The following is a 10,191-nucleotide window of genomic DNA, read 5'->3' as shown; positions in this document are numbered from 1 at the left end:
ACGCAGGGAAGGAAATTCCCTTGCGGAGGCTAGTGTTCTTGTATATACTCCCACAGGGAGCAGAGTTTGGCATAACTTTCCCGGCGCCGCTCAGCCCGATGTTAGCAAAGCGTTATCACGTGGTGCAAAATGACGTCAAATGTTCAACTGTGCTGCTGCGAAGCCAACTTTACGGGCGCGGCGCCGACTCTTTTCCATCAGTGCCATCAAAACTGCAATGAGCGGACCACCGAGCGTGCGTTGCACCGATCGGCTCTGGCTTGCAGGTAAGGTATTCTATGATATTAAGTTAATGACTTTGGTGATGTGGTACGAAACACATCATTTTGGCCCTTGTAGTCCAGTACAAAGGGGTGCGGCATGCCAAACTGCACAAACCGCACGGAAGGGCGGCAAAGCTTTTTACGCGGTGCCGTGCGGACGGACGAGACCGGTCGGCTCCGACAGGGACCAGGATATGTGAGGTGTGTTTGCCTTGTTTACAGAGGTGAGTTCGGCTTGTTTACACTAAAGCACCATTTATCTCGAGTAATTCCACTCCTGTGCACGCTGAAATGCGTACGCCTGGTATGAGAGGTTGTTCACTTGTGCAATTTTTGGTGCATATGTGCAGCGCGACACAGACGCGGAACAAAGAATGAACGACACGTCTGTGTCGCGCTGCACATATACGCCAAGAATCATAACTTACCAATTCACCCACTTCGCTGTGTTCCTTGTACGATTGTTCTGACTATGCGGCTTTAGAACAGTGTGTTCGAAACAGAGTAAATACTAGCAGATACAGTTTGCCCGCGGCATGCTGGGTTTTCTCTACTCTATATCTTTTTTTTAATTTTTTGTCGGCGTTCTGATTTTTCATGTAAGGTCGATTGATGTACTGGTGTTGATTGTTTTGTCGTAAGCGAAACAATCGTGCGCTCCCGCTGATGTGACTGCTATCAAGCTTCAGCACTTACCCCCCCCCCCCCCCCCCGCAATATGTTGCTTGTTCGATCAGCCTTAGTCGACGTGAGGAATGTAAAATTCTTTTTCTACGTTTAATAAGCGCTGTGTTATAGTAAACTAACCTGAGTAGTATGAAGAGCTAATGAAAAATGTGTTTTCATATTACAGTTCGTAATGTGTGAATAATTGCCTTGCAATTGGTTTGCCATCTTATGTGATTGGTGCAATAAAAATAACCTGTTGTTACTCTTAATAACTTGCTGCCTTTCCAGTGGCTTCGAATTCTGCCCCCCAAGGCTCCAATAACCAGAACTTATCCCCTGCTGCCGCCAGCCATTGCTCATCCATTCCCTTGTACGAAATAAATTTGATCTCGAAGGTCGTGGATCTTGAACCTTTTTCCACTTGCAGATTTGCTGCTACGAAGCAGCTTTTAAGTTTGCGGTATGAATCGTAACAATAAGCTCTGCTTAAAATGTGCGCATGGGAACACTTGAAATGCGTTTAAATCTACGTATCTGTACGGCATATATCGAAAACGTGCCGCAGCTGTGAATGACGGTCACGGTTAATGGTCACTGACATAACTACAGGCAGGATAGTTCTCTTGGGGACAATCATTATTCGTCTGGTTTCGGCAGCCAAAATGTGCTCACATAATTGTCTATCACACGTGTGAAGGTTTCTTTAAACACCTTTAAAACATTTCTTGCTTTCTGGCCTCCGCGAGAAAATTTCATATGCATGCATGCTTGCAAGGTAACACGCGTTTGCAAGCGAACTTTTGGCTGTTCAAGCCAAAGGCGTAGTCAGGATTTCATTTCGAGGGATCGAGGGAGGTGCTGCTCCTTATATGTACTTTAGTGCGTGTTTGTATATGGGCGTGTATATATGTACATACAAACTAAAAATTTGGGGGGTTGGCACCCCTCCGGCTACGCCAATCGTTCGAGCGTAGCCTGCACTCAAAAGTGCCATCTTGCTCAGCGCTTGCGGACAATCCGCCTCTTTCATTTTCCTGTGCTGCCCTCTGCCGCACGCCACTGAAAACGTTTTGGAAGGGTCCCGGGGCTTTCGCCGGTTGATTTGTGTGCCTGCGCCCACGTTTAGTACGCGTCGGTCGTGCGGTTCGTGGATCGCGAATCATTATTAATGGCTTCTTCGGGACAGCATGTCGTTCCTGGAAGCCATGTCGCACTCAATGACTATTGGGTGAGCAGGCCTGAGTGCGCTGTTCTGCAAACAGTGTTGCCGATAAAGGCACGCTGATTTCCGTTTGGCGGCACGGCTGCCTTGGAATATGTCACTGATTTCTGCACTTGGACATCACTTTTTGTATCCTTTTTACACATTATTTAGACGTTTCGCATATTCAAAAAGTGCAACCCGGCCAACGTGAGTCGAATTGTGAGTCAACCCTCTTTCTGTATAAGTATTTAAATACGTTAGCTGCCCACCTGTTACTGTCCAATTTCCTCAGGCAAAACTCTTGCTTGGGCTAGTTGGTTCATGCCTTCCTCAGGCGTTTTTCGTATAGGATTTTACTCTGAGCTTCCCGTGCTTCGAACGATGTCCAGCCCATATCCCCCTGTACTACTTCGTTTGTGGTTTTCTCGTGGGCACCTAGTGCTAATCTTCCAACAGCTCTCTGATTTACTTCTAGTCTTGACTGAACTTCTGCCCTTAAGCACAGGACAGCATTCCCGAAAGTAAGCCCCAGCATCATTACTCCCTTCCAAATACCTCTCAGTGCCTCATACCTGTTGTACCTCCACAATGCATCCACAATGTTTCATTATCCCGGCATCTCTTCGCCCTTTTGCTATGAGAGACTGTTCGTGCTTTTCCGTGTACATCTGCCCTTTGTTTATCCATACCCCGAGAGTACCCGTAGTGCGAGAGTACCCATTCTGCAAAGTGCCAATGATTTGAAATTAATCGAACATCTAGGTAAACGAATTCTAAGCAAAAGACAGGAACACGAATCAATTAAGCAATAATGCCAAGAGCGCGAGCGAAAACGCCAAGAGCGTGAGCAAAAACGGCAGGAGGTTGAAAAAGAAATTGCAGCAGTAAAGAAACAAATACAGGATTTGCAGCAGCTAAACGCGGGAAGTCAACAGCGGCTTGAGAAATCTGCAGGCTGGACGCAGTGAAAGTGTGAGGAAGTAGATTGCAGATTTTCGTCGAAAGCCGAGAAAAGTAGTAGTACCTGTGAGAGTAGCAGCACGTTCACAGGTGAACTCGAAGTGCTAGCAGCTAACGATGCCTTAGTGGCAACAGAGGCCGTTAAAGGCCAGAGTGAGAGCGACGAGGTGCTGTGCCAACAGAGGACTGTAGAGACAGCTAGGCCAGCTGCGAACAAATTGGCACAGTTACCGCGCGTGTGCGTCGCATCTCATAGTAGCGAGGTCGTTAGCGAGGTAGAGAATACTGCGGACTTGACAGACGCGAGCACCCATGTCGAGTAAGATCTGCGTGCCGAAGTGAGGTGCCAGCTGGACGATGCAGTTGAGAGTAGTTCTCGGGATGGCGAGCTCCGTAGCTCACGAGAGAACGACTGCATTGTTCAGGGATCGGTGCGGCTCTCCGCCAGTCTAGGTATCCTAGAGATGGGTGGTTTAATTAGGAATCATTCGGACTGTGCGCGTGAGACAGCGATTGAGACCGACGGGCTGTGTGTCGATGCACAGCGTGAGCTGGGCAATGCAGTAGAGGGCAGCTCGCAAGAGTGCGAGTTGCATAACTCGAGTAAAGCCTGCTGCATTGTGCCAGAGTCGGTTGAGCTGTCCGCCAGTCGAGGCAAAGATAGAGTCGATTTACATGATAATCACTCAGACTGTGCGGGTAAAAGACCGATCCGGGCCGATGAGATGTGTAACGGCCAGCACGAGGCGCCAGAAGGCGACATGCAAGAGAATGCAAAGAAAGCGCCGCCGAAAGAAGCGCCCTAAAGATAGGAATGCGGTGACTAATGTAGCGCCGCCAAAGACGGCGAGAGACCCAAAAGGGCAGGGCGCGAGGAAAAGAAAGGTACGGTCGTCACTGACGATGTTGACGCATCAAACAAGTTCGAGCCAACGGTCAAAGGGGGACCGCGGAAGCATGTTCTGCACGGACGCGGACAAAGGGCACGGGGCAGTTAAATTCCTCGTCGTTCCGTCGTTCTCTTCAAAGCTCAGCGTGCAGTACGAAGAAGCGCAAGGTGGCAAGACGAGATCAGGTGGGGAGTAGCGACGCGGTCAATCGAGGTCATGATGAAAGCGGGGCGCCAGGACGCAAATTGGCAGGGGACTGTAACGTCTTGGGGGAGCTGATAGTGAGTCAGCCCTTTTGTTGTGCCCCGGTAGCCAGAATAGCTTTCAAACCGCGACCACCTCGAGTACGGCTCAAAAGTGAGTCAGTCGAAAACGTTTGGAACGGGAGGCAAACAGAGCTTCCGTAGAAGTAAAACGTTCTGTTTTGTTTTATTTTTTGAGCATCGGATAATTTTCGCGATTTAAGTTTCTTTCAATATGTAAAAGTATGAGCTTTGTTTGTGTTTTGTTAGAGAAGCTCGAGATTTGAAAGACGCGTTTTTGTAAACATGTGGTATCGCGAGGTGTTCATTAATAAGTATATAGGCTTTCTTTTTTTGTGTGCGTGAGGAACCTGAAGGTCAAGGTTATCGTTGAGAGGCCTATCGTAACGCGCGTGTGTATTAGTTAACCTTCTTTTGTTTTATGTGTTTTTTTATTTTCTCAGGTTATGCGCGTAGGTTTTCAGTTAGTGCATCATTTGCCCTGAGAAGAGCTCTTAGGTCCATTAGCGCGTGTCCTGTGCGGACGGAAGGAAGCAGAAGGTTTATGACTGGGTTGCTCGTTGTGTGTTAAGGGCAGCCGTATTCTGACTTCTCTAGTACGCGTGCGTAGAGCTAGTTGGTAAAAGACACATTTGTTCAAAGGTTCCTCTGTGTTGCGTAAGTTACGCAAGTTTGGTTGTTTGTTTAAGGAACGTGTCCTGTGTGGATTAAAGCAACAAATGTGAGCAAGCGTCGCAAGTACGCGTCCGGAATAGGGACCACAAAGCTAGCGCGTTTGTGATGACGTATCTGTGGAGTTGGCCCGACGGTTCAGTGGCAGCAGTACATGAGATAAGTACGCCACTGTGATAGGGTAAGAACAGGCTGTTCGTGAAGTTAGGCAGCTTAAGTTATGGTCGGGTATTTGTAGTTGAGAGCCTTCGGTTCAGTTCTGCGTAAACCTTTACTCTTGTGCAGCGCGACGGTCAGGTTTGGTCGAACTCAAGAGGAACGTGAACGCTCGCTTTGGCGGCACAAAATTTTGGGGCAAAATTTGGGGTTCCCAGTTCAGTGACTTGCATTGAAATTTTGATAGGAAGCCTGGCAGGTTAACAGCTAATTCCGGGCGTTTGAACGCTGAGCGGTATTGTGTTGCCGGGTCGACTCTTCTGTGCCAGTTGTTGTAAGATGGTTGAAGGCATTCCAAGTACGCAGGGGTTGCAGAGAGCAAAGCCATCGTCTTGCTCGCCAGCCATTCTCTTCCTGCCCAGCGGTTGCCAGCACTGGCCAGGCGAGATTTTCCGGGCCATGGAGGAGCTGTTAGGAATGGCCGTACGGGGTGACAACGTGCCAGCTTTCAGCCCGCTGCACGTGTTCCAATCCGGCCGGACGGGGCGCACTTCGGAGAACTGCGAATGGCCGGCAGCCACGTGGCGCGCGGTCAGCTCAGGAATGTGGTACTTGGCCACGCCACCCGGGACAAAGCAGAGTTCTGCAAAGCCCTCTGACGTAGGCTCCGGCCCTTTTCACCTGTGTGTATGTGCGGCACGTGTATGTGAGCCCTCATCCTCCTCCAAGTCGACAGCCCTCATCCTCCAAAAAGCGGGTCATCTTGAATGACGTCGAACTATGACGTCGAGCAGAGAGCTTATAAGCAGCGATTGTCGGCTGCTAGGGTGTGTGCTCTTAGTGTGCTCGTCGTCGGGAGCTGAGTGCTCGTTGTCATGCTAGAAATATACTAGTGAGCTGTGTGTTCGTACGCTGTTTGCTGTATGTTAGTCTTGCGGGCTCCATATGGGAGTTACGCTAGACTGTCGATGTATGTCTTATTCAAAATGTTAATATGTACATAAATGCTGTTCACCGAGTTCCTCTCTACGACCTTCATCTCCTTCAAATGGTGGCAGCGGCGAGATCGTCCGACAACGCTGACAACATAGAGCATTATTAGAGAAAACTGTGCTCGCATAAGCGCTCATTTGTAGGCCATGTTGTTCTCTCACGAAAACGCGCGGATGCCATCGCTCACATGGCGTTGGTATAAATTAGTGAGGTGGTTCTTTATGCTGCTGTATACCGAATACACCGTCTCTTGTTTGCCGCTTGACGCAGAGGCAAACAGTGCATCTCTAAAATTGAAAAATGATTCGGCAAAGCAACGCGTACAGGCCCACCCATATACGTAGCGAATGCGGCCGACAGCCTACAAGTACCGTGACGTACAGACGTTGGCAGCGCTGTCTCACCGGTTATCGCTTATTGTGTACGCGCCGTGTGAAGTGAATTGTAGCTGGTTTCAAATCGCAAAGGCCAGAATTGAACTATAAAAACAGTTTCGTTCGACTTAACTGCTTACATTTCACTTCAGGTCCGCCGGTAGCGAGTGCACGAACTCGACGGTACCAGGTTAATCTTCGCTGAACAAGATCGACATTGGCTCAAACTTCGTGGGCAAGGTTTGAGAGGGTTAAAGCTTGTGCATTCAACTTGGTAGGCGTGCTTGACTCATTTTGAGCACGACTAATTATACATACAAACGAAGACGCTGTCGCTATTGTGTTGTCGGTTCGACGACCGATCGCGCGGGGTTCAGTCGAACGATGGTTGGCACGCTGATTTTGCCGGTGCCTTCGACAAGAAAGCCTGTCGCAGTACAACTCGCGCTCGTCGGTTGCGTCGTTGTCGACCTGGTATGATAAAAAGGTTTCAGTGACGCACAATAGTCGGTCAATCATTGGAGTGAGTGTCTTGTCGGTCCTGAACAATGCAGTCGTTCTCTCGTGAGCTACGGAGCTCGCCATCCCGAGAACTACTCTCAACTGCATCGTCCAGCTGGCACCTCACTTCGGCACGCAGATCTGACTCGACATGGGTGCTCGCGACATGAGTACGTGCAGTTAGGAACGCGCTGCCACCACCAGCAAGTGAGGACCGACGCTGCAAAAAGACTTCGTCAGCAACGTGATGTACTTAAGTGTCACCCAAGTGTAACGCAGGGGTGTTTCCTTAAATTAGCGAGCCATTCATGAAAGGCGGCAACTACCTGGCTTACTGTGCAGTCCGGACAACTCGGACGATGCCCTGGCCGCTTTCTCTTTTAAAGTGGAGTTGCGGTCTTACGTTACGCACGTTTTCGGCACCGCACCGACGTCGAGCTACCAGTAGAGTTTCAACGCTGTACACGGCACAAGTGCTTGCAGCAGCACGCGTCCGAGCGCTTTTTTTTTTTTTCGGGGGACTTTCCGGCGTGCGGCCACACGCGCGACCCTTCCAAAACGTTTCGCAACTAATCCGCTAGGGCAAGGCGCATGCGCTGTCGCGCGGTGAAAGAGGCTGATTGCCGCATGTAGCTCGCGACCGGCATACAGAAAAGCAAATGGAACACCGCGCGGCATTTGCCTCCTGCGCGCGCGAGGAGTGGCTTCACTGCAGAGCTGGAACATAACGGCGGACCTATGCGCAACTCTGTTCCCTGCGCGTGCGTCTGAATGTCTTACAAAAATACCTGACATGACCTGATCCTAGGTGCCTAGGGACAGGATCGTTTAGGGATTTTTGGGAAGGCACGATAAAAGAGGGGACACTCTTCAAAAACTGGCAACAGGAAACACGTCACGCCTAGTTTCAACACCATCCGTTAGTTGACGCGAGCATCAGAAAAAAAAAGAATGTGAAATAAACTTCCAGACAAAGTTTTATTTTTTTTATTCCTTCCCACTAAATGTTAAAAAGTTCTGCGTGTAAATGAACTTATACTTTGCAACTTTTTGTTGCGTTGCCTAGCAACAAGCTAGCGGCACGCCACACGCGCGTGCATACGTCATGCGCCAGACAAGCCGCAGGAGTGAGCGAGGCCGGCTGCGCATGTGAAGCTCGCGTGCTCGGCGACCCGTCTCTTTTGGATGTAGCCCGTATTTGGGCTCCCGGCGTTCTCTTGTGTTCCGTCTGCATTTCGACACGGCACCGGTGCACTACTGGACTACAGCAAGGTGACGAATTTTGTTTGACAGTCTGCGACGCACTTCAAGCACATTTAGGCTTACTACACAAAACTGAACCTATATAGTGACGCAGTTATCGAAAAACAGCTCCGCAGTTCAAGCCTAGTTAATATGAGTTGATTACTCGTACTGGGAGATGTTTGCGACGCTTTCTATGAGCCCAAGCATAATTATAACCTATTTCGGTAGTTTTTGGGCACGCTCGCCGCACCTGGCTTTCTGACGAAAAGCACCTTGGCCGTGTGACGCAGTTTCGCGTGTACTGAATCTTACCGGGACAAGTTCTCGCGCTTTCTCTGACCCAAGACATTATTGTAACTGATTTCACTACTTTTTGGGGTACTTTTCAAGCACAGCGGCCGCGCTCGGCGTAGTGGCGCAGTTAGCGAAAAGCAGCTCGGCTGTGTGCCGCAGTTAGTTTCGCGTGTACTGAATCTTACTGGTAGAAGTTCGAGACGCATTCTCTGACCCGAAAAAGTATTGTAATTTATTTGGTAACTTTTTGGAATATCTTGAGGCTTGCTCGCCGCGCCTGGGGTTGTGAAGCTGTTAGCAAAAAAGCAAGCCGGCCATAGTGAGTTTTGCGTGTACTGAACTTTAGTGGGACAAGTTTGTGACGCATTTTATAGCCCTGCAACAACATATACCTTATTTCGGTACTCACGCTTCTCGAAAACGCGACGAGCGATTGCCGAGAGTGATAACACGGGAGTGTTGCATGTGCCGGCAGGACGCGTAAAAGATAACACGGAGGAGCTCAAGAACATGACATTTATGTATTCTGAGCGACTGAAAACAGGCTTTGCATCCACGAGTCTGACTTTAGTGCGATTAGAAGGCATTCTGCGAGCGTGTAACATGGTCTGGCTGAGCCTGTGTTGTAGCCACCTTTGTGTACTTGGCGTACCATCGTGTCGACTGAGGTCAAGTTGTTTTGGAAACGCGCAGTCACCCGTGTATTTGTGCACTTAAAGTGCAGGAAATAATGCCCGGGAAAGGAGGGGTGCTTGAAAATCGAATGTTCAGATTTTATGGCATTGTTTGGGAGGAGTCTGCTGCGAAATGTACGTAAAAGTGAATTTATCTGTAATGCCGCTCATTCCCCACTTACGCGCGTTTCGCCTCTACACGCAATACTCCTGTTAGGTCAATATACCGAAATGATACATGCTTGTAATTTACTTTCTTTCAGCTGATGGCATCCGGTGGAGCATCGTACGGCAACGACTGCTGCTTACCTGGTGCCACAACTTTGGATGAATGCAGAAGCCCGGAACGAGCATCTATATAGAGCAAAATAAACATTTCATCATTTCAGAAGACGTCTTTCGTTTCCTTTATGAAATTGCACCTGACAGATTCGGCGCAGTCTTATAAAGGTCAATCGCAATCATTTCTAAGTAATAATGAAACGATTCCACGCCAAGGCCACGCGAGGTTCAGCAGAAGCGAAAAAAAAAAAATGAATGCCGCGCCGAGCTACGGAGCCGGCGCGGCGTGTACCAACTGGTGTTCAAAACGCGCGCGCCCAGAACCGATACCGGAAGGAGTCAATAACATCCGCTTGGTGTGCTACAGTCAATTCGGCCGCTAGGCTCTATGGGAGTGTCCGCTCTTGCACGGCCGATCAATGAACATTGAGCGGCCGTGGCTCTTGTTGCGATGGTGGCGCCGAGCGACTCCGTGGCGTGTTCGTTCTCTGGCCCGCGCGTTGTTCAACATTGCTCATGTGATTGTGCTTGCGTTGCTTGTGTGTTGTAGGTTCTGTGTTACTTGGTGGAACGCCGTGAGTAGTGGTAGTGCGGCTTTGCCCTCAGCGAGCTCTGGTAGTACAGAATCTGTGTTGTGTGACCCGTGCTTCCTTGTGAACCCGGCGGTGGTGACAATTGAAATGTCGGAAGTGGCCTAGCGCATCGGCAGCGCAGTTCAGCGAACCACGATGTGCCGTCGCCGTGTCCGCCT

At 49.6% G+C, this 10,191-nt stretch overlaps 1 long non-coding RNA gene across 1 annotated transcript; it reads left to right on the top strand.

The window, feature by feature from the left end:
* Nucleotides 1–8,063: 8,063 nt before the first annotated feature.
* LOC129388164 (uncharacterized) lies at nt 8,064–9,551 on the top strand. The gene is made up of 2 exons (XR_008615195.2): nt 8,064–8,217; nt 9,422–9,551. It is a non-coding gene; the product is annotated as an uncharacterized lncRNA (long non-coding RNA).
* The last annotated feature ends 640 nt before the right edge of the window (nt 9,552–10,191 follow it).

Source organism: Dermacentor andersoni, chromosome 1, assembly GCF_023375885.2.
Source record: "Dermacentor andersoni chromosome 1, qqDerAnde1_hic_scaffold, whole genome shotgun sequence".
Lineage (NCBI taxonomy): Eukaryota > Metazoa > Arthropoda > Arachnida > Ixodida > Ixodidae > Dermacentor > Dermacentor andersoni.
This window is presented reverse-complemented; position numbering and strand designations above follow the sequence as displayed.